A 23,063-nucleotide genomic window follows, 5' to 3' on the forward strand; every position below is an offset into this window, starting at 1 on the left:
GTTAACATCATCCAAGTTGCTGTGTTGATGTGGAAATTCATTTTTTCTCAATTTAATCAAGGAAAAATGAAATTGAGAATTTCTTGCTTCATTTTTCAAAACATTGCTCAATGGAATGTATTACTTTCACTATGAACTTGGCATATTTCACAACTTAAGTTCATAATGTTTTGGGCTGATGTGGTTCTATGTGTTGTGTATATAAAGAATAGGTGTCCATCTCACGCTATCAGAAGCATGACTCCCTATGAAATGTGGTATGGCCACATTCCTTCAGTGAGGCATCTAAGGGATTTTGGTTCCTCTTGTTATGCCTTCATACCTAAGGAAAAAAGAAACAAATTCAGTGCAAGGAGTCACAAATGTATCTTCATTGGGTACCCATACCTCCAAAGCATACCATCTCTATGATGAAGTGAATAAGAATTTTATAATATCTAGAGATGTGATCTGTCTTGAGTCTTCCAAGCCTGACATTGTTGTTGAGCGACATATTAATCGCTTGGATAGATTCGAACATGCAAAGTGTTTTTATGATTTTGATAGTGAAATTCCACATCTCCTTCTCTTAGCTCTATACTTTCTATGAAGAGCCTTGAAGAAATCAAGTTGAAGGAAATTCCTTCCCCTACTTTGTCAGGAAAGAGCTAAGAGACAACTAGCAGCAGGTAGCCAAATTTGACAATCAGTGAGGGTATATGCAAGATACAAAGCAAGGTTTAATGCAAAGGAGTGTATTGACTATATACATATCATCAAACATCGTCCATCCCACTTAGCATGCCTTGCATCATGCCTGGTTAGTCATAAGATCATGTTGGTCAGAACCTCCCTAGCTTAAATAAAAAAGTGGTAATACTCTTCATCTTCTAAGCTATGTAATAAACAAAAGAAAGAGAGAAAGACATGTAGAGGAAACACATGGAATGGCTTTCAGGGATTGTAACCATGAATCTCATTGAACACATAATGATACAACAATGATAAAGAATGCTTTAAGCTACACTAAAAGGTGTATTTCAAAATATGTGCTTTGTTTTCCATACCTACCCTCCAAAGGGTCATGCATCAGATGGAGTCTTCATGCGATCCCGATATTCTATCATACCTCGGGTTCCTTTGTATGCTCATCTTTATCCTCAGCTCCTTCAGAGTCATCTAACATGGCATCCTTCTTCGTGGCCCCTGAGAGATATAATTGCGTAGTTTCAATAGGTAGTGATTGTTATTGGTTGAGGCATTGGGAGGACACATCTACGTAGTTTCAGGATGCAACAAATACTGGGTAGTCAAGGGACAAAACTGCATAGTTTTTGGAGACAGTGGGTTCTGGCTGAGGAAAGGAGATTGGAGGAAACCAATGCACAGTTTTGAATACTAAGGGAGGCTAGGATTTCTGTGCACTTCACAGTTCCAGTAGGCAACGGAAAATATTGAGGGTTACAGATGTGAAGTGTGCAGTTTAAGAAAGTTGGATGAGGCCAAGTTGCTAGGGAAACTACGAAATTTGGCTAAGTGTGGAATCAATGGAACTTATGTGAACAGTGATAAAAGTTGATTATGATCACACACTTGAACACTTAACCATACAACATAGACCATCTAGAACATATAACACATACTTTGCTTCATGCAACAAACTTTGTGGCAGCTTACGACAAGTGTGGCTCACAAGGATTTCCCCTTGAAGCAAAACAAACCTCCCTTTCCATGACAAGCGATAACCCCCATGCCTAAAGATGACACATTCTAGGTACAGATAAAATCATGAATGACTTTTGATTGCTAATTGTCTTAAATAGGTTTCATCTAAAGTGGCCATTGTCTTAAATATAAAGTTTTGCCTTAAAATGTTTTTGTCGAAAACTACTTTTGTCTTAAATATAAAGTTTTGTCTTAAATTATTTTTATCTTAAATAGAAAGTTTTGTCTTAAAATATTTTTGTCTCAAACTTCTTTTGTCTTAAACTATTTTATTGTCTTAAAATATTTTTGTCTCAAACTGTTTTTGTCTTAAATTTTATATTTAAGACAATTATCCTTGATGTAGTAGTGCATCTTTCTAGGCTATGGCACCATTAAGGACGTAATGATCATAGCTAGAAAATCAAAGTGTCCATGTAAAAGTTAAAACATAGTTCTGACATATTATGTTCTTCCTTTATATTTAAGGTAAACCATGTGTGTCTTCACTGTGTGCGCATAAATCTTCATGAAGTTTTATTTCATTTCACACCAAAAACATACAAAGTTGTAATTCCAACCAATGACAACTAACCAAACTCCTGTCCTTTCTTCAAGAAGTCATCTTCAGGGCTTTTTGATGCATGTAATAACCATGGCCGCTCAAATGGCAGAAAAATCCATCTTTAATGTCCTATAGTGATATTTACCATTTATATTTAGAATTATAATAATGGATTGATACTATCTTACTACAATATTTACTATTTATATTTTATATTTAGTTTAATGTCCTATAGTGATATTTACCATTTATATTTAGAATTATAATAATGGATTGATACTATCTTACTACAATATTTACTATTTATATTTTATATTTAGAATTATAATTATAATTATAATAATAGATTGATACTATATTATTATGATATATATGTTGATATTATATTACTACAATATATGTTATAAGTTTTTAAGAATTTTTTTTAAGTATATTTTGGTATAATATGTTTAGAATTAGACAAAGATTTGTTGGAATCACAAATTTGAGTTATGAACTCTCTTCACAATATGATTGTTCCCACATTCACCTTGTTGAATCCATATATAAATTCAAAAAATTCATTTTAAGCAACAAAAAAATTAAAATATAACTATTTTTTTCTTTTTTGGACTAAATTTTCAAAAGAAAATTGAGAATATGATTATTTTTAATTTTCAATATATCAAACCCTAATTCATCGCATTTATTAAAGTAAAAGAATTTTAATAATATAAAAAAATTGGAAAAAAATGAAACTAATTTTATGAATTTTACAAATTATTATATGAATATAAATATAAATATACATAAAATTATTTTATTTTATTTTCAAAAAAATAAATTTATTTTATATAAAGTAAGATATTCCAAATACATATTTTTTAGATCATAATACTTTATATTTTGGTTTATTGATATTACATTTCTCAACCATAAAAAGTAGGCATTGTATTCAGAGGAGTCAATTGTGTGAGGATGGCTAAAATTTGTGGGCCATTTCATTTAAAAAAAAAAAAAAGTAGGATTGTTTGAAATGGATTCAACACTATAAAAATCAAAAGTTCTTACTACACACAAAATCTTGAAGTTCCATAGCTATAATCTAGATTTCCAAAAATTTCTATGTTATTTTATCAAAATAGTGCCAAAATTTCTGATATTTTATGAGGAAAATGATGTCTCTTTACACTACGACTTAAAAATATGCTTAAAATATCCATTGACTTCTCTTCCTACAATAACCACACATCACTTTACTAAGACAAGAGCCACTATAGTCCTTGGTTACACTGTGAAATGGTAAAAATGGTCGAGAGCAAGATCATGATATATATGGCTGTGAGCTACCGACATTTCTTAAGTAATTAAATGATTGTATATTCAAAAGATATGAGTGAAGTCAATTATTTAACCTTTCCCATGTCCATCAAATCCAGAAATATTCATAAAATCCACAATCAACTTTAAAAGTAAGAAGTCACTGATAACCAGAAGTAATTAGGAATCACAACATCATTTAAACGAAGTACAAAGTACTATGATAAAGCTTACTAAAAGGAATGGAATAATACTCTCATAATACTAAAAGGAATAATACTTCATATGAAAGTGACCACCACAAACTGTCTGATGCATTAGCTTTTCTAAAAAAAAAAAATTTATAAAATATATTAAAGTTTTCAAAAAAAATATTTTTTAAACTCAATATTTTGAAAATAAAAAATAAATTTTGAAATTTAAATTTCTATTTTTCACCGTGTCATAGAAAAATAAGAAAAATCATGTGATACCAAGTGTCATAATAATACACACACCAAATTTCAATATTTATGAAAAATAGTATAATCTCAATATTTATGAAAAATTCAATTTCTAAGTGTGCCAACTCATGCTTGACTTTTAATTAACATGTAACTTTTGAAAATAATTTACAAATTTCGTTGAAATTTAACAATCACATTTTATTTTATAATATCATTTTTTTGGTGGTTATATATATATATATATATATATAATCCTTTTATATATAGATTCACTTTTATCTATAATATTAACATATATAAAATACTTGATATAAAAAAGACATCTAAAATTATTATGTCACTACTTAAATGTAATATTTCTAAGTTTTATCGGGAAATATTTAACAAAATTTCTTTTAAGTCTTACTACTAGGACTCCAATACTATTACAACAACTACAAAAAATACAACAAACATATTTTTGATTTTCTATCACTTTCTATATCAATATAAAGATATTTTTGAAAATGCAATCTAAGTTCTTTGTCTAAACTCTTGCTTCATTTAAGTCTCTCCCTACATAAACTTCTTTAGAAATATGATCACCATTTGATTTGAGTTATATATATATATATATATATATATATATATATATATATATATATATATATATATATATATATATATATATATATATATGAAAAAAATATAGAAATTGTTTTTTACCTTCATATATTGGTTTCTCATAACTTAAATTCTCCTAATACTTATAAATATTTTTCCATTGTTTTCATAAAATGCCTAAAACTTAACTATTCATTTTCTAACAATACATTTCAAAATAATATAATGTATTGATAAGAAAAAAATTGTCCGCTCCATTATAAATCTTTATAGCTCTTTGGTATACCTCTAAGTCAACATGCATTTTCATAATTAATTATGTGTTCTTTTAATATTATATAATGTTTTTATTTCAAATATTTTTACCTACCTTTAATAGTTAGCTTGATTTTATGATATTAAATATTTTTCTTCAAAACATTTTTACCTACCTTTATTATCTAGCTTGATTTTATGAGAAACTTGTTCAAGATTCATAATGCATGGTAAAGACTTATAAGCATTTGTAGATGCATTAGTTATTTAAGAATATAGACAACAAACAAAAGCCAATTGATTCCATTTGTTGTGTAAATTTTTGTCATAAATGATTTTAATGAAAAATAGAAATTCCATTTTTTTAACGAAATACTTATTGAATCTTAACTTTGTGAATTCAACTATAAAAATATCCCTACTTAAAACTTTAATGATTTTATTTGTTTTAATATTTTTTTTTTTAACATTCTAAAGTCTAAACCTAAATTCAAAAGTTGAAGAAGATCTAAACTATTCTAACGTCGCTTGCAAAACAGAGCCTCGCAAATAATAAGTTTTAACAATTAAAAAAAATTAAGATCTTTATGCATGGGCGTGAACGAAATTTTTATAGTTCTTTTATCAATTACTTTTGCCATAAGAAACATGTACTAAGTAGCAACAATGGATATTAGACTTGTTTATTAATGTCACAACCATGGAAAAGTAAAAAATTCAAGGTTAATGTTAGTTCTAATAATACATTTATGGCCCTTGCAAATCCACATGGACAAGTTCTTTCCTGGTCTTTTATGGTCAAAGTGGTACACCATGTGTTGTAGACCAACCCAAATTTGGATGCTATGTAACATGCGACCACTTGGAAGGTTGAATTTTCCACATTTAAATGTAATGTAGCATCCTTTTCACATATCGATGCCATGAAAAAATTGTGCCTGGAACCCAATTCCTTATCCAACAGACTAGGCCTATTAGAAATTGCCATCCAGTCCTCACCAATTCTAAATATTTGGTCAGTATGCATCAACACAAGGAGAATGATAAAAAAATAAGTGAGTTGCAAGGGTTTCAACCCTATTTCTTGGGAAATCCTTGTGCCTAAATATCCTCACTTCCATTATTTTGAGACCTAGGAACACGACTTGAACTGGCTACCTCTAAGGTTGTTTCTTCCTTACCATAGAGAAAACCATTTATGGTTAAATAAGGTCCCTCAAGTTGTGAGACACTTATTCCAACAAAATATATGGGGGATCCCCTAAGGTATGCTTCTTAATCATCATTTAGTAGGGTTAACAATAATGAAAGATGAAATTATTTTTCACCCTTTGCCATTTCGTCTTCCATGGTCATCAATGCAGTACCTAAAGAATCTAATACAAGAAATACATCAAACTTGAGAAGGAGTTGTGACATCGCTTTGGTGGGAAAAAATTATTAGGAGTCTTAGAATGAAACAAGAAACTAACAATTTATGTAGGTACATCATTTCTCTTTGGTTTTTTTCTAATGTTTTTATAATTACAAGAACAAATTCTATGGTTATGTCATTTCTAAAAAGTTTTTTTTTTAATAATTTTCACGAATACAAAAATTCACAATCTTGCAACTTGGAGATTTAGCTCCTACTTGTCTTATGCATATTGATTGATGTTCCTCTCATCAATAAATGTATCTGTTAATTAGTTGGATCTAAGATATTTATCCTGTTAGCTTGAGGTGCAGTTCTAACTTTTTGAAGGTCAACAGAAAGGCTCAGTCTGCTTCGCTGCTCTTAAAGGGGTCCCATATGGGCCATCATTCCCCTTCTTCCCTTATCTCGCTCACACTTTACCTTTCCCGCTTCCTTTATTAACCTTCTAATCCTAACAAAACATGCCTTTGGCCTTAGCCCCAAGCATGAAAGCCAAAAATACCCATAAAACCTTACCCATATGTCTTATGCGCTTACAACACATTCTCCGAAGACATCTTGTACCTTCACCACATCTCCGCTATCAATCTACCCACCAATCCAATGGCCCACATTTCACCCAGTCAATGCATCATGCCTGATCATTCTCCACCATTAGTTCAACCCCGCTAGGTCTAACGGTCATCGTCCACATCGCTCAGACAACTAGCACGAAAGGTACCCACCCGATGACGGTAGCTTCTCTCTCTCCTCCGCCGCTATGTGTCATCCATTGAATGGCATCAGGCGAGTTCTGACACTCTCTGCTTACCACCCAAGGCCTTCTAATAAAAACCATTACCACTCAAATCAAACCACCCCGCACATTATTGTCTGCCCATCTTCGTCGCCCGATAATCGTCCGATCTACTCACCTGAAGATCTAATGGCCGAGACATGTCCCGCTCTAACCATGACTGCTAGCGTTCAGAACACGATCTCCACCATACGTCTCCCTTGATTCGATGGCCATCATTCACGATCACTCCCAATCATCCATCCGCCCATGCACTCCATACCCCACGTCCTGTCTGTTACTCGAAGAAGAAGATGGCCGACTCCGTCAGTCTCGCGACAGTGTGACCATGAAGCAGAATTAAAATAAGAGCATGGACGAAAGAGAAAAGGACACAACATGACTTAGCAACCAAATTAAACAGTCATGGAACTCCACTGCCATGATCAATTCAAGCACCTGGCAAGACAGCACAGCACCAGAACTGACCAGGTTTTCGTAGTGGAGAAAGCAACTACGTGCAAAGACGTTATCAGACAGTTAATGGTAGTTGGTGGTCAATTAAGACCCCTCCATTCCTAAACGGCTAGGGGCATTGTAATGATAAATTATAAATAGCCGAAAGAAAGATTTAATCAGGGTTGGTTGTGTTTTAGTTCAACTTTTGGAGACTGTAGATATTATGTAACTTGCAGTATCTCATCTTCATTTTTAGCAATGCAAGCTTCTTTTGTTGTTGATTGCTCAATGCCCATTTCTCCTCTGTTCTAAGCTTGTGCCTGAAGGGTTGTATTCATGATTTCTTCCATCTAATGCTAGATAACTATCATCTTATCTCTGGATTAGACAATTGGATGTATTAGTGAGTAGGTCACTCAGGCTTCTTCTGTATCTAATGCAAGATAACTACCATCTTATCTCTGCATTAATAGATTAGATTTGCAAGTTTCTTTACTAGTTGCAGCCGACCATCTTACATTCTATATGCATCTGCTAGTGTGGTTAGTATTCTTCGTCTATTCACCTAATTCCCAAATTTTTGAGCATTGGTGGCCTAAATCCTTGTAGTCTGAGGGTGTTCATGCGTGTCTAGAGTGAAAACATAGTAAAAGTAGTTATCTGGCTTGAACCAAATCATCACCCATCCCAATAAGTTCCTAGAACCATATTGAAGATTAGATGTTACTATGCATCTCCGAGATACAACCTAGGAGAGTTTCCTGGTGAGCTAACATAATTGGCGCCATTGTCAGGGAGAGGAGATTGAAGCTCAGCTTCCTTGGGAGAATGACACAGATCCAACTTTGATGATAGACAAAGTCTGGACACATTTTTGGTTGTAATCATCTATCTTGCAACTCTACTAGAGGTCGAACCTCTTGGCAGCTCCACATCATATTTTTGGCTCAGTTTGTGAGGCATACTCGGCGAAATCCTTAGAAGTCACCAGCTAACCTAGTACCTGACCCTGAAAAGATCACCAAAGAAAGAAGGATATCATAGAAAGGATCATCAGGATCAGGTAAATCTAAACAATCCTCTATACCTCTACAAGAAAAGCTAGTAATAAAACAAATACATGTTGAGAGTATAGCCTCTAACGCTAGTTGTGAAGAAAAACTTTCAGTGCTTCATAAATCTCATTATTCTTTAGGTTCTCCTCTTGCTTTAAGCCCGAAGGAAAGCTCACCTCCTATCCCCCATACTCCTTTAGTCCTGCCAGTCACTCCTCAGCTCCCTATCATCCAGGCTACCATCACTTTTCTATCCACCACAGCTATGGCAGGTCCACAAGCACCCACCAAAATGGATAGAATTATAGTTGCTAGGTATGGACCTCTAGTACTACCTGTTCCTCTGAATGCTATGCCTACTGGAGAATATTAGAAATACATGCCTAAGTTGACTGGGACTAAAGGAATTATAGCTGAAGAACATCTTGAGTCTGTTTATAGCTATGCAGATAATCTAGACATTAGTGAATATGATGTGTGGTTGAGAGTTTTTGTCTAAAGCCTCGATGGAGAGGAAAGAAAATGGTTCATAGAATTAACCCCTAGGTCTATAACAGACATTGAGGCCTTAGATGATGTGTTCCTAAAGCATTGGGGGGATAAGAAAGATCTGCTCTATTATCATACTAAGTTTGGAAACCTAAAAAGGGAAAATGGGGAGTCATTGTCCGATTTCAATAAAAGGTTCAACCGCATGTACAACAAGATACCAGCTAAAGTGAAACCTACTCTCACATCTGCCAAGCTCACTTATGCCAATGACTTTGATTCTAACTTTTGCCTACTATTAAGAGAAAGAAGATGTGCTTCTCTGGCTGAGATGCATGATGTAGCCTTGGAGGTTAAATCTAATATTATGGCTATAGAGAAACTCAAAGGACATGCTGACTGAAGGAGATAGAGGGGTGAATCTTCTTCATCTTCAGACCCCAAGATAGAAAAACTGACCAATATGATAGAGTCATTGGCCTCTGAAATCTCCAAGCTGAAAGTTGAGCATCATTCAAGGAAAGGAAGGGTTCCTCATACATTTTCTCCTAGGAACCCAAATCCATATAGAAGAGCCAATGAGGAGTTACAGATCATGCAAAGTGCAAAGAGACTAGCGAAGAACAGAAGGTGAAGACTCCTTTCCACAACATAGTCATGGAGGAGGAGAAGTTTGATGAAGAGGATGAGACCCACTGCATGGAAGACAAAGGCAATGCTTCCTTTCTAACATTAGCTGCTTATGACAAGTCATTACTCAAGGACCAACCTAGCCAAGAGTGGGACAGAGAAGCTGTTATGCAAACAGAAGATCAAGAGACATATAACCTGAGGTCAAGGATGAGTAATGGCAAAGAAATCCCTGTCCAAAGAGCTGATGTCCCCACAGAGCAGCAGATTAGCAAGCAGAAGTGACCAACAGCTAATCCCAACACCCTCAAAGCACCAGCTCAAGAGGTAAGAGGTCTTTACAAGTCCCCTTCCCCTTTCAGTTTTGAATCAGAAGTCCAGAAGTTGAACATATATGTATCTCTGATAGAACTAGTAAAGAATGACGCCTTTAAGAAACCCATCCTTCATGCCCTTGATCTCAAAGCCACACAAGCATTAAATGACTATGTGAATTTGCAAGATGATAAATATCCTGTTGTTCTTAGTACCATGACTAAACCTGTTGATGACAATTTACCATAATTTTATGTCTCCTTGACCATTCATGACAAAATCCTTCACAATTGCCTACTAGATGCAGGAGCCAGTAATAATCTAATGCCCAAGGCTATTATGGATGAGTTAGGCCTTGATATCGCTAGACCTTATCATGACTTGTTCTCTTTCGATTCTATAAAAGTGAAATGCCTAGGGTTAATCAAATACTTGGCCATCACCTTGTCTCAGTTGCCCATGAAGAGCATGATGATGGATATTGTGGTAGCAGATGTCCCCCTAAGTTTGGCATGCTACTTTCCACAAGATGGATAAAGAGGTTGGGTGGGACATTGCAAAATGACATGTCCTATGCCACTGTCTTAGTTTTTGGGGGAGAAAGCAGAAGGTTATATAGGGAAGCCCAATTGGCATATATCATCAGTGATGAAAAGAATCCCACTAATAATCCCATTTATGCTATGGAAACTGATTTTGGAGCATGAATTATCCAAATTGAAGAATCCCAGATGGCCTCAGTGTAGCTCAAGAAACCAGTATGCCAGGTCATGGAGAAAAATGGGCCACAGATTTGGGATATGTTCTTTGATGGAGCTTGCTCTAGGGAAGCTGTAGGAGCAGGTGTAGTGCTGGTATCCCCAACACAGGAATGCATACATCTGTCTTTCAAGCTGACTTTTTAGGTCACCAAAAATATAGCAGAGTATGAGGCTTTGATATTGGGCTTAAATGTTGCTAAACAAATGGGAATAAGAGATATAAAGGTGTTTGGAGATGCTGATCTCATCATTCAACAAGTGAACAAAATGTTCCAAGAAAAGCACCCAAGGTTGAAAGCATACAGAGATGAGGTATGGAGGCTCAAAGATTCTTTTAGTAGCTTTTGTATCTCATATATTCCCAGAGTCAAAAATTAGCTTGTTGATTCCCTTGTTGTGTCTGCTAGCGTGTTCATTCCTCCCATGCCCCCTAAATTGGCTTATGAAGTTCAGGTAAAATATAGACCATCTTTGTGTGATTAAGCCAATAGGTTTCTGCAAGTCATTGGTGAATTATCTGAAAAGCAAATTGATCAAGAGAATGAAGCCATGGAGGAATGTCACCAGTCTCTGCTAATAAGCGAAATTGGTCAGAAAAACATTGTTCAATTGCCTAGTAACCATATACCTAAAGGGTTGGTGCCTCTAGAGAAGTCGTTTGACCATAACGATGTACCCTATAAGACTACCCAAAAAGAAAATAAGTCTGCAGTCCATAGGCATAACATAGGGAGCCTAGATCATCCAAAGTATGTAAATTTGTCCACCCACTTGTCTACTACCCAAAGTTATGAATATTGCACCCTAATGAAGCAATTTGCTGATGTCCTTGCCTGGGAGTACAGTGACCTTAAGACTTATGAAAAAAACATCATCTAGCATAAGATTCCACTAGAGAAAGACACCATCCCTTTTAAGCAGAAGCTAAGACCCATCAACCCTTTACTGCTACCTTTGATTGAAAAGGAGATTAAGAAACTGTTGGCTGCCAAGATCATAGTTCCCCTGAGGTATTTGAAGTGGGTAGCCAACCTGGTAGTTGTGAGGAAGAAAAGTGGGGAAATCAAGCTTTGTGTTGACTTCAGAAACCTGAACAAATGCTCTAAGAAAGACAACTATTCCATACCCAAAATGGAACATTTGCTGCAAAAGGTTTTAGGGGCTAGAGTCATGTCTTTCATAGATGGATTTTCACGTTACAATCAACTTGTTGTACATCTAGAGGACCAAGAAAAGATTGCCTTCACCACTCCTTGGGGCACTTTTATGTACAAGATGCCCTTTGGACTGATGAATGCCGGGCCACCTTTTAGAGGGCCATGGATATAGCTTTTATAGGAGAGAAGGACAAGTTTGTCCTAGCTTATCTAGATGATATAACAATTTACTCTAGCAGTCATCAGGATCATTTGCAGCATTTGAAGAAAGTGTTTATGAAGTGCAGAAGGTTGGGATTTCGGTAAATCCCAAGAAGTCACAATTCAATTTAGAAGAAGGAAAACTTTTAGGACACATTGTTTCTACTACAGGTGTCAGTATCGACCCAGAAAGAGTTAAAGCAATACAAACATTGTTTGTCCCAAGGTCAAAAAAGGACATTCAATCCTTTTTGGGTAATATCAACCTTTTGAGGAGGTTTATTCCCAATTTTGCAGAATTAGTGAAACATATCACCTCCATGATAAAAAAGGGATCAGAGATTAAATGGATAGATGCAGCAAGAAAATATTTTGAAGCCATAAAAAGAGCTATTATGGAAGCCCCAACTCTAATCAGCCCAGACTATAAGAAGGAGTTCCATATCTTCTCCTTTGCTTCCTGTGACACCCTTGCAACAGTCTTGTTGCGGAAAAATGATGAAGGTATAGAGCACCCAATGGCCTTCTTCAACAAAACTTTAAGGGATGATGAATTAATATATGACATTATCGAAAAACAGGCTTATGCTCTTATTAAGTCTTTAAAGGAATTCTGAATCTACTTTTTTCACTCAAAAGTGATTTCCTGTGTACCTTCTACCTCAGTAAAGTATGTCCTAGCATAGCTAGATGTCAATAGAAGAAGGGATAAATGGATTGCAAAGCTCATTGGGTTCAACATAGAATTGAAGCCCACAAAGCTTGTCAAAGGCCAGGGCCTGGCTAAGCTTATGGCTGAGGAAAATTGTAGTATGTTGGACATAAATTGCATTGGTGCAGATTTAGAGGTTGAACAAGCAGAGGAGGCAATAGAAGAACGAAGGCAGAGCCAGTCATTAGATGAGAATTTGGCTTCTTGTGATTGGTATTCTAGTATAACTCATTTCCTATTGAAGCTAGAAGTCCCTCGAAGGCCTAGCTCAAGTCAGGCCAGAACCATCAAGCTCAGAGCAACCAAGTTTTTTATTAATGAGAGACTACTTTATTGGAAGAACCCAACTGGAATCCTCTTGCGATGTCTAGACAAGGAGCAATCTATGGAAGTTATGCACCAGTTCCATTCTAGCATCTATGGTGGACGTCATTATTGGAAAACCATAGCCCACACGATCCTAAGAGTTGGGTATTATTGGCCCACTCTATTCTCTGATGTGTTTTCATTTGTGAAATCTTGTGACAAGTGCCAGAGGTTTGCAGGAAGGCAACATCTGAAATCGTTGCACCTGAAGCCAATACATACCAGTGGCCCTTTACAACAGTGGGGTTTGGATTTCATAGGGGAGATTAATCCCCATTCCAGTGGCAAGCATAGATGGATTTTAGTAGCCACTCATTATTTTACCAAATGGATCGAGGCCATCCCCACTAAGAAAGTTGATCACCAGGTTGTCATGAAATTCTTGACAGAAAATATTTTTACCAGGTTTGGTTGCCCAAACAAACTGGCTACAAACAATGTAGCAAATTTCAAGGCAAAAGAATTGGTGGACATGTGTGACTCAATTGGCATTAAACTAGTGCATTCCACCTCATATTATCCTCAAGGTAATGGCCTAGCAGAATCATCCAATAAAAGCCTAGTAAGGATAGTCAAAAAGTTGCTGGAAGACAACAAGTGGAGTTGGGATTCCAAACTAAAGTTTGCATTGTCGGCTGACAGGGTCACCACCAAGAAGTCCACAGGGAATTTTCCATTCAAATTAGTATATGGCACTGAGGCTGTTTTCCCAATCCAATTGATCCTCCCTGTGGCAAAATTCTTACAAGAAGAGCAGAACGAGGAAAGTGGCATGGCAAGGAGGATGACTGGCTTGGCTGAAGTTCATCAGATCAGAGATCAACTGATTGAGAGGTCTACAATACATCGAAGGAAAATCAAGCAAGCTTTTGACAGAAAGGCAAAGATGGATAATCTTCAGGTTGGTGACTGGGTCCTCAAATGGGATGCACTGAAGGAAAAGAAAGGCAATCATGGTAAATTTGATGCTCTATGGACATGACCATTTGTCATCTCTCAAGTAGAGGGAAACAATACTTTCATGCTGCAAAGTTTGGAGGGAGAAACTGTTTTTGATGGCCCATTCAATGGGCATTTTTTGAAAGTTTATTTTGTTTAAGGCTTTCAAGCCTCAATGTTGTAAATATGTTATTTTTAAAGTTTTAGTGTAGGCTTAGATAGACTCCATGACCAATGGAACACTAGGAAGCATTTTTGATTTTGTTGCTTACATGAAAGGCAGTGGTGTATGATTATTGAAACCTCACAGGGAGGATTTCATCCCCACAAGGAGCCAATGTTAGCCCTAAGGTGCAATTCTGACTTTTTGAAGGTCAACGAAAAGGCTCAGTCTGCTTCAATGTTCTTAAAGGGTTCCCACATGGGCCATCATTCCCCTTCTTCCCTTATCCCACTCACACTTTACCTTTCCCACTTCCTTTATTAACCTTATAATCTTCACAAAACACCCCTTTGGCCTTAGCCCCAAGTACGAAATGCCAAATTAGCCATAAAACCTTACCCATATATCTTATGTGCATATAGCACATTCCTCGAAGACATCTCGTACCTTCACCACATCTCCGCCATCGACCTACCCCACCAATGCAATGGCCCAAATTTCACCCGATCATTGCATCATGCCCGATCATTCTCCATCGTTAGATCAACCCCGCCAGATCTAATGGTCAATGTCCATATCGTGTGAATAACTAGCACGAAAAGTACCAGCCTAATGAGGGTGGTTTCTCTCTCTCCTCTGCTGCTACATGTCATCCATTAAATGGAATTAGGCGAGTTCTAACACTCTCTGCTTACTTCCCGAGGCCCTTCCGATAAAAACCGTTACCACTCAAATCAAACCACCCCGCGTATTATCGTCCGCACATCTCTGCTGCCCGATAATTGTCTGATCTGCTCACCTAAAGATCTAACGGCCCAAGCATGTCCTGCTCCCACCAAGACCGCTAGCCTCCAGAACATGATCTCCACCATATGTATCCCTTGATCCGATGGCCATCATTCACGATCACTCCCAATCGTCCAACTGCCCATGCACTCCATACCTCACGTCCTGTCTATTACTTGAAGAAGAAGATGGCCGACTCTATTAGTCTGGCGACAATCTGACCATGAAGTAGAATTAAAATAAGAGCACGGCCGGAAGAGAAAAGGACACAGCATGACTCAACAACTGAATTAAACAGTCATGGAACTCCACTTCCATGATCAATCCGACCACCTGGCAGGACAGCACAATACCAGAACTGACTAGGTTTTCATAGTGGAGAAAGCAACTATGTCCAAAGATGCTATTAGACAGTTAATGGTAGTTGGTGGTCAATTAAGACCCCTACATTCCTAAACGACTAGGCACCATTGTAATGACAAATTATAAATAGCTGGAAGAAAGATGTAATCAGGGTTGGCAATTGTGTTTCGGTTCAACTTCTGGAGACTGTAGATATTCTGTAACTTGCAGCGTCTCATGTTCATTTTTAGTAGTGCAAGCTTCTTTTGTTGTTAATTTCTCAATTCCGTTTTCTCCTCTGTTCTAATATTGTGCCTAAAGGGTTGTATTCAATATTTTTTCCATGTCTAATGCTAGATAACTGTCATCTTATCTCTGGATTAGACAATTGAATGTATCAGTGAGTAGGTCACTCAGGTTTCTTCTGTATCTAATGGAAGATAACTATCATCTTATCTGAGTCTGCATTGATAGATTAGATTTGCAAGTTTATTTACTAGTTGCAGTTGGCCATCTTACATTCTATATGCATCTACTGATGTGGTTAGTATTCTTCGTCTATTCACCTAATTCCCAAATTGTTGAGCATTGGTGGTCTAAAGCCTTGTAGTCAGAGGGTGTTCATGCATTTCTAGAGTAAAAATGGAGTATAAGTGGTTATCTAGCCTGAACCAAACCATCACCCATCCCAATAAGTTCTTAGAACCATATTGAAGATTATATGTTACCAGGCATCTCTGAGCTACAACCTAGGAGAGTTTCCTGGAGAGCTAACAAGTCCAACTAAAATAGTTCCTAGATTAGTGTTTGGTTGAGATATTTTCTCAACAAATTGATTGTGTAGTCAAGATAGAATTTTCAACCAATGATTGATATATTTATTTGTTTGATTCATCTAATGTAAATTGAGGAGTTTTGGTGTGCAACTAATTTTACAAATTGGTATTAGAGCTACTAGCTTTGGGTTCACTCCTTAAGGGAGGGCCCATATATCCATGTGAAATATATGGGACATAGCATATTTAGATGAATATTACTGTTAATGGAGTATGAATATTTAGATGTTGTTGAGAAGCACATTATTAAGAGGAGTTTGTGTCGTTTTGTACTCTTGTTGCTTTTGTGAACAATGGAGTTGTGCGGTGGTGAAAGTGACCTAATTTCGTAATGAATAACTGACTTATTAGAGACATATCAATTTTTTTCTCATCACTAGAGTTCAGGATGACACCATGCAAAACTGTGTGCTCGAGTTTGAAGAGAACCCACCACTGATTGTTGTAATGTGGGCATAATAGTTTGAAAAGGTTAGCATAATGAGGAAAGATTAATTCGACTAATATTTATTTGTCCGCATTTTTTATTATCTATAATGACAATGTATGAATGTGGAGATCATGCCACTGATTACCTAAGTACTATTTCTAGCAAGAGTAATGTCTAAGATGGTCATGGTTTTGTGGCCCTAAACTGTGTAAAGATCCCTAAAGGAATCAACCATTGAAATGGCGTCAGTTATATCAGTCCTTAACAACAAGTATGTTCTTCGTTTAATAAATAGAGTGATCGAAAAGGTCTTCTTGATATATAGAATTAGCCGAGCTTTATACAATACTTAAAAATATGACAAGGAGTGAATATTTGAGGTAACCCTTTGTGCTAACTCTAGCATAGGCTTTGAAGGGTAAATATATGATGTTGAATAATATTAAAAAAGACAAATTACATCGTTGTGTTAATCCCAAAAGGAGCTCTGTGAAATGGTGTGGTTATAGCAGTTTTAGTAGGAAGATAATTGTTTGAAATAATGTTAATATGTATTAAATTTTTAAATTAAGTGATTATGAATTTCAAATAAGATAAGGAGGTCATTTCATAAAATTGACTCTAGATACATTCTGTATCTAAACTACTTTTCCATACAACTAGAGAGTATAATGGTTGGCACCCATGTATTTGAGTAGATGGGAGATCATCCATAGAATGAAGAGTAGTTTAGTTTTTATTGCATATAGGTAATTGATTGTGTTTGAAGCAACAATTTTAAGCGATCAAGTGGTGTAAAAATCAATACAGATGGTTTTCCAAATAGTTTGGAAGTTGTGGATCTATGGAAGGATCCCTCATTTGTTGAAGACATGGAAGTGGTCTTCTCATGAGGTTATGTGACATCTTGGGATGTTTTTTCAGTAATTAACTTTAGGAGATCTGTGGTTTTGGAGCTTAAGAGTGGAACTCGGGGTTCCAGTTCGCTGACTACACCTTTACGAGGGTTATGAGACAACTTGATGGAGTTCTCTCTATGCAATTTTCAAGATGTTTAAAGAAGCTAATCAAGATTTTGCAGACATGAAGATCAAAAACAAGCACTCATTAAGGAGGGGAGGGTGGGGGGCACTTGGATATTTAACTCCTACTTGTCTTCTGCATATTGATTAATGTTCCTCACCAAAAAATGTATTTATTAATTAGTTGGATCTAAGATATTCATTCCAACTAAAATAGTTCCTAGATTAGTGTTTGGTTGAGATTTTTTTTCAACTAATTGATTTTTGGTTAAGATATAATTTTCAACCAATGATTGATGTATTTATCTGTGTGATTAATATAATGTAAACTTAGGAGTTTTATTGTCTTACAAATTAAAGGATGAAGAGATAACAATTCAGAATGCGATGAAGCTATGTATATCCAAACTTTCAGCCCTCTAAGATGGCCAAAATACATGCTTGTAGGCTTCTAGTCGACAAATGTTTTGTTTTTATATTGTTAAAGTTAACCTCAACAAATTGTCAAAACAAAAATGCCTTTGATTACGGGTTTAAATCTCTCTATTTAGTTTTAGTTTCCTTAGAAATGTTAGGTTGTGTGGTAAGAATTTGAACATATTAAAAATCACACAAAAATTTGAACACGATGAAAATAATAAAAGTCTTCTCAAATTACTCATTCAGTCGTTACCATATAGAAAAAAGTCTTCTCAAATTACTCATTCAGTCGTTACCATATAGAAAAGGAAAAAACATCCAACAAATTAATTCACTAGGAAAAACAATTTTTCCAACTATCACTTTCTCCCGTTGCCCATTCCACGTATATCTGAGCATATGTACTTCACTATATTTGCTAGTTAAATTTGAAATAAGTTGCAGTCCTAGTATGGCTACCAAATTATCTCAAATAATTTAGATTAATGAAAATTAAACTATTCCTATATATTTGAATGATGTTTGAAAGAAACATAGCAACCAACTCAAACACGCAGCTATGACTGCTAACAAAACCATAGATGATTTTATAAAATATCGAAACGCCAAACGCCAAGAACAAAAACTTAACTTAAACCACTGACCATAAAAGTATATATTAACTTAAAGCATAAACCAGAAAAATATACATGCAGCTACAACTATGTTATAGCAATGACTATGCATACCTCTTCTATCCATGATCATCTAGATTTATACAAAAACTAAGTTGGTAATTGTCCCTTCATGTTGAAGGAGTTATGGTGGTGCCCCTTAAAAACTCAATAGGTTAAGGTAGTGTGTGGTTCAAGAGTTGGAGGCAGTGCATTGGAAAAATAATTAATGCCCGACGAGAGTAATTATCTCCAAAACTCCCAATTTAATTACAACTCACAACTTAACCTGACTCGAGAGTAATTTTCTCCAAAAATCCCCCTTAAATTACGACTCACAACTTAACCTTGATTCAACATAACTAAAAAATGTTTGTTGGTCTAAGTCTGACCTAGGCTTACAATGACCCAAAAAAAATTCCATCAGCTCTTAGGTTGGATTTCTTTTTCCTTTTCTTCTAGATCATGTATCCTTTCAATCCTTTCAAATTTGTCTTTTTGTTGTAGGCTCCAAATTTCAGTTTCTTCATTTGTTGTTGCACTTGTTCCATTGTTTTATCTGTGTTTATAAAAAAAACATAGAAAATCATTTTAGGTTTTCCATGCACATCATCTACTTCTTGAAACGTCTGCTTATATGTGGGTTGCTGCCATGTTTCATCATGTACAATTTTCTCTTCATCATCAATCTTTTGAATATCAATTCGCTGCAACGTAAGCCCATAATAAAATTCTCTCTTGAAGACTCCAATAAATGAAAATTTCATTAACATTTTCATTTTCAACATCATCCATACTATCTTGAACATTCATTGTTGCAACTTCAATGAAGACTTCATCAACACATGTTGTTTCAAGTCATGCTTCAAGGAACTTTAATTCTTCTTCAAATTTTGTTGTTTCCTCTTGGTTATTATTAACATCTTCACACTCGAAATAAATGTTAATTTTATATGAAAGAACATCTTTAGAACCATATTGATTTTTTTTTATTTTTCTGCAATGAGAGTTTTCTCCTTTTGTGTTTGCTTCTCTGCATCTATCGCTCCTTTCTTTGCTTATTTTGTTGCATCATAATATTTAGTTTCCACTTCTTTACTAACCTTTGCTGCTGCAAACATGTTTTCATCCACTTGGCTTCCAACCAAAAGTGGGTTTCTCTCACCAAATAACAACATAACAATAAGATGTTTCTTTTGCATCATGTGCAACCACTCATCACAAGTTAATTGTTCTTCATCAAGGTTAACATCAACACTTTCAATTGTTCGATCCACCAAACCACTCGCTGCTCCATTAGTAGCTTTATCTATACCAATCTCAACTAATGTTGTTAACACACCATCATCATTGTTATCCACTTTTAAGTGAGATTCACCAAGCTCTTTATCTTTCTGTAAATTTTCTGCTACAAATCCACCTTTTCTTTCATCTTCAAACACTGCTTCCATGGGTTATACAACACTACTTTCTTCGACTTGATTAGTCCCCCTTACACAAAAAGTCCTCTCAAAGATATCTCAGGGAATAATGTTGTCGTCTACCCATTCCTTTATGCATTTTAATGCCAAGACATTATTTTGCCTTTTAAATTCCAACCCTGTCAAATCTACCTCAAACTCTTGCTATTGTTTTGACTTTCTTAACTTCTTAACTTTTCCCATTTATTTAATCACCTTATACATTACCATTACCATTACCCTACATTACAGTGTTCTACAAATGCAAATAAAATTATAAAACCAACGATATTTTTTTCCCTTTTACAAAATATAATAACTACGCATTTTCTTCATATATTGTTCACTAGATTTTTACCCATTCTTTGCTTAAGAATTCAAAACTTCAGCATTAGAACATTATAGGTGAAAGCCTCTTATTACCAGAATTCGAATGAAAGTCCCAATAGAACCCTTGTAGCATGCCAATGGTTAGGTACGTGCTATGTCATTGTGGGATTAAGACGCACATATATGTGGGACTGTCTTGAATCAGTAAGCTTATACAGGATAATGAATCTGGTCTTCCTCTACCAACAAGTCACGTCTTGAAAATATATCATATGAAAATATCAACTGGAGTGACCAAAGATATGTCACCCTTTCGTCTCTTCTGGACTCATTTCTTGCGGCGACTCCACGTAGCACAGTTCACTAGTCGACGCACAGGTTCTCAATTTTCAGCATATACAACAATCTGCTCATCTACAACAGCTCGTGGACTTCAACAATCTGCTCATCTACAAGTTACACTCATAGGATCAATCTACAGTGACAGAGAATATGCCTCAACAAGTCTTCTCTTCGATATGGTCGTAGCTCTATAGACTCACGGCTTTCTAATCAACGACAGTGTTCTGGAATGGCTATCTACCTCTTCTTTATTCAAGGGAACATAAGCATATGTATCCTTGAGATAAGAAATTGAGGGAACAACGTTCCCTCAAAATAACGCTCAGCGGAGTTTCGCCACTGATCAATCTAGCATTGATAACGCAACAAGAAAATATACGATGGGATTGTGATTTAAAACGTATACTTTAATTTAAGCTCAAATTCATGTAATGATCAATTGAGACACAATTATAATCTCACAATATCGAAGACTAGTTGCATATAAAACGATGAACATGCATTTTCTATCTTAAACATTAGAGATTATAAAACAATTATTATCAAAGATTAAACTTTTGCAAAAGTATTTTATTTGCAAAAATTACACTGAAAATCATAGGTTGACTTAAATTCATAAATGTAAAATTTACAGCGGAAAAGGCTAAGCCTGCAATAAGCTTTCAAATTACCAATAGGAAAAGATAAAGTTGCATTTTCTTTCTTAGACATTAGAGATTATAAAAAAAATATTATCACAACTTGAGCTAATAACAGGTCAACGATCAATTGATTCCTATAGTATTGACCTTCGATGGGAATTAATTAAAAAAATTAATGACATGGAAAACATGCGCATTCTGTGTTTTGGCTTCAATAATACTTCCAATCTAAAAATAATTTAGATTGTCTTCTTTTAACACTATTTGAACATTTGAACTCTGCTGATAATGTATTTAATTGGGTGCTAGTGTATTGTTTCATTGCGTTTTTCTGTTTTAGTATCATAATTGAGAATTCATTTGTTGCCATATTCAAGATAAAATTCTTATACATTCCTTAAATTGTGGATAAAAATAGATAATTTAACAATAAAACATAATTTTTATCATAATTTCTTTTTACAATTTTTTTATGAGCAAATGTTTTTTTTTTAAATCTTATATTAAAAGTGTAAAATTGTTACCTAAAATATCGCTTGATAATTTAGAAGAAAATGTTCATCATAAGCTCAACATGAAGGAATTAAGTCTTAGGTGGAAACAATAAAATATCTCTCCCAACCACTCTAGCGACATCCAAAGGGCATTTATATAATATTATTTAAAGGGACAACATTACAACATACTAGACCATATGCAATCTCTAACTGCAGTTATATAGTTTCTTATCTATAATTATAATATTGATGGATTCCAATGACACTTTTTGAGTGTTGGGTAATGTGTAATTTTTAATATGTTAAATGCAAAATTGAAAAGCTACATTTCAAAAAAATATATTGAGAATTGTAGATTCATAAAAAAAATTTATAAAAGTTTAAAAAGATTTAAAGTTTTCGTTTTCAAGAAATTAAATTCCATTTAGAACATGATATATTTATTTACCGTTAAAATATATCTATACTAGTTTTAAACATAGATAAATATATTACATGTTAAGTCCTAGTTGAATATAGAATATATCACACATTTTTCTCCTCACTACAACATTGAAATATTTAAATCATAATATGTTTTTTACTTTGAAATATTTAAATCATAATATGTATTTTACTTTTAATTGCTATATGTGTGTCTTACATTGAAACATATTTTTACCCATATTATTGTTGGTCTTAATCCTATATAATTAATGGTTGCAAACATATTCTTAACAAATCATAAAAGATACAATGGAAAACACACACATTAACATATAAATTTTATCTTGGAAACCTAAATATTTTCTTTTGTACAATAATAAAATATAATATATATCTTAAGTATCTATGAACTACCAAACCATTTATGATGGATTAGAATAAAACATGGTCCTCAAAACTAGGAAACCATCGAAAAAACCACCATGCACCAAAAAATTGTTAAAGGTTAAAACCATGTCTTGAAAATGACCCAAAAAACAAACACAACAAATTACCCTTATTTTTGGCACTATCCCTAAAATCTTGTGC

This window comes from Pinus tabuliformis, chromosome 5_1 (genome assembly GCF_031772625.1).
Source record: "Pinus tabuliformis cultivar Carrire ecotype Pingquan chromosome 5_1, CPIR1, whole genome shotgun sequence".
NCBI lineage: Eukaryota > Viridiplantae > Streptophyta > Pinopsida > Pinales > Pinaceae > Pinus > Pinus tabuliformis.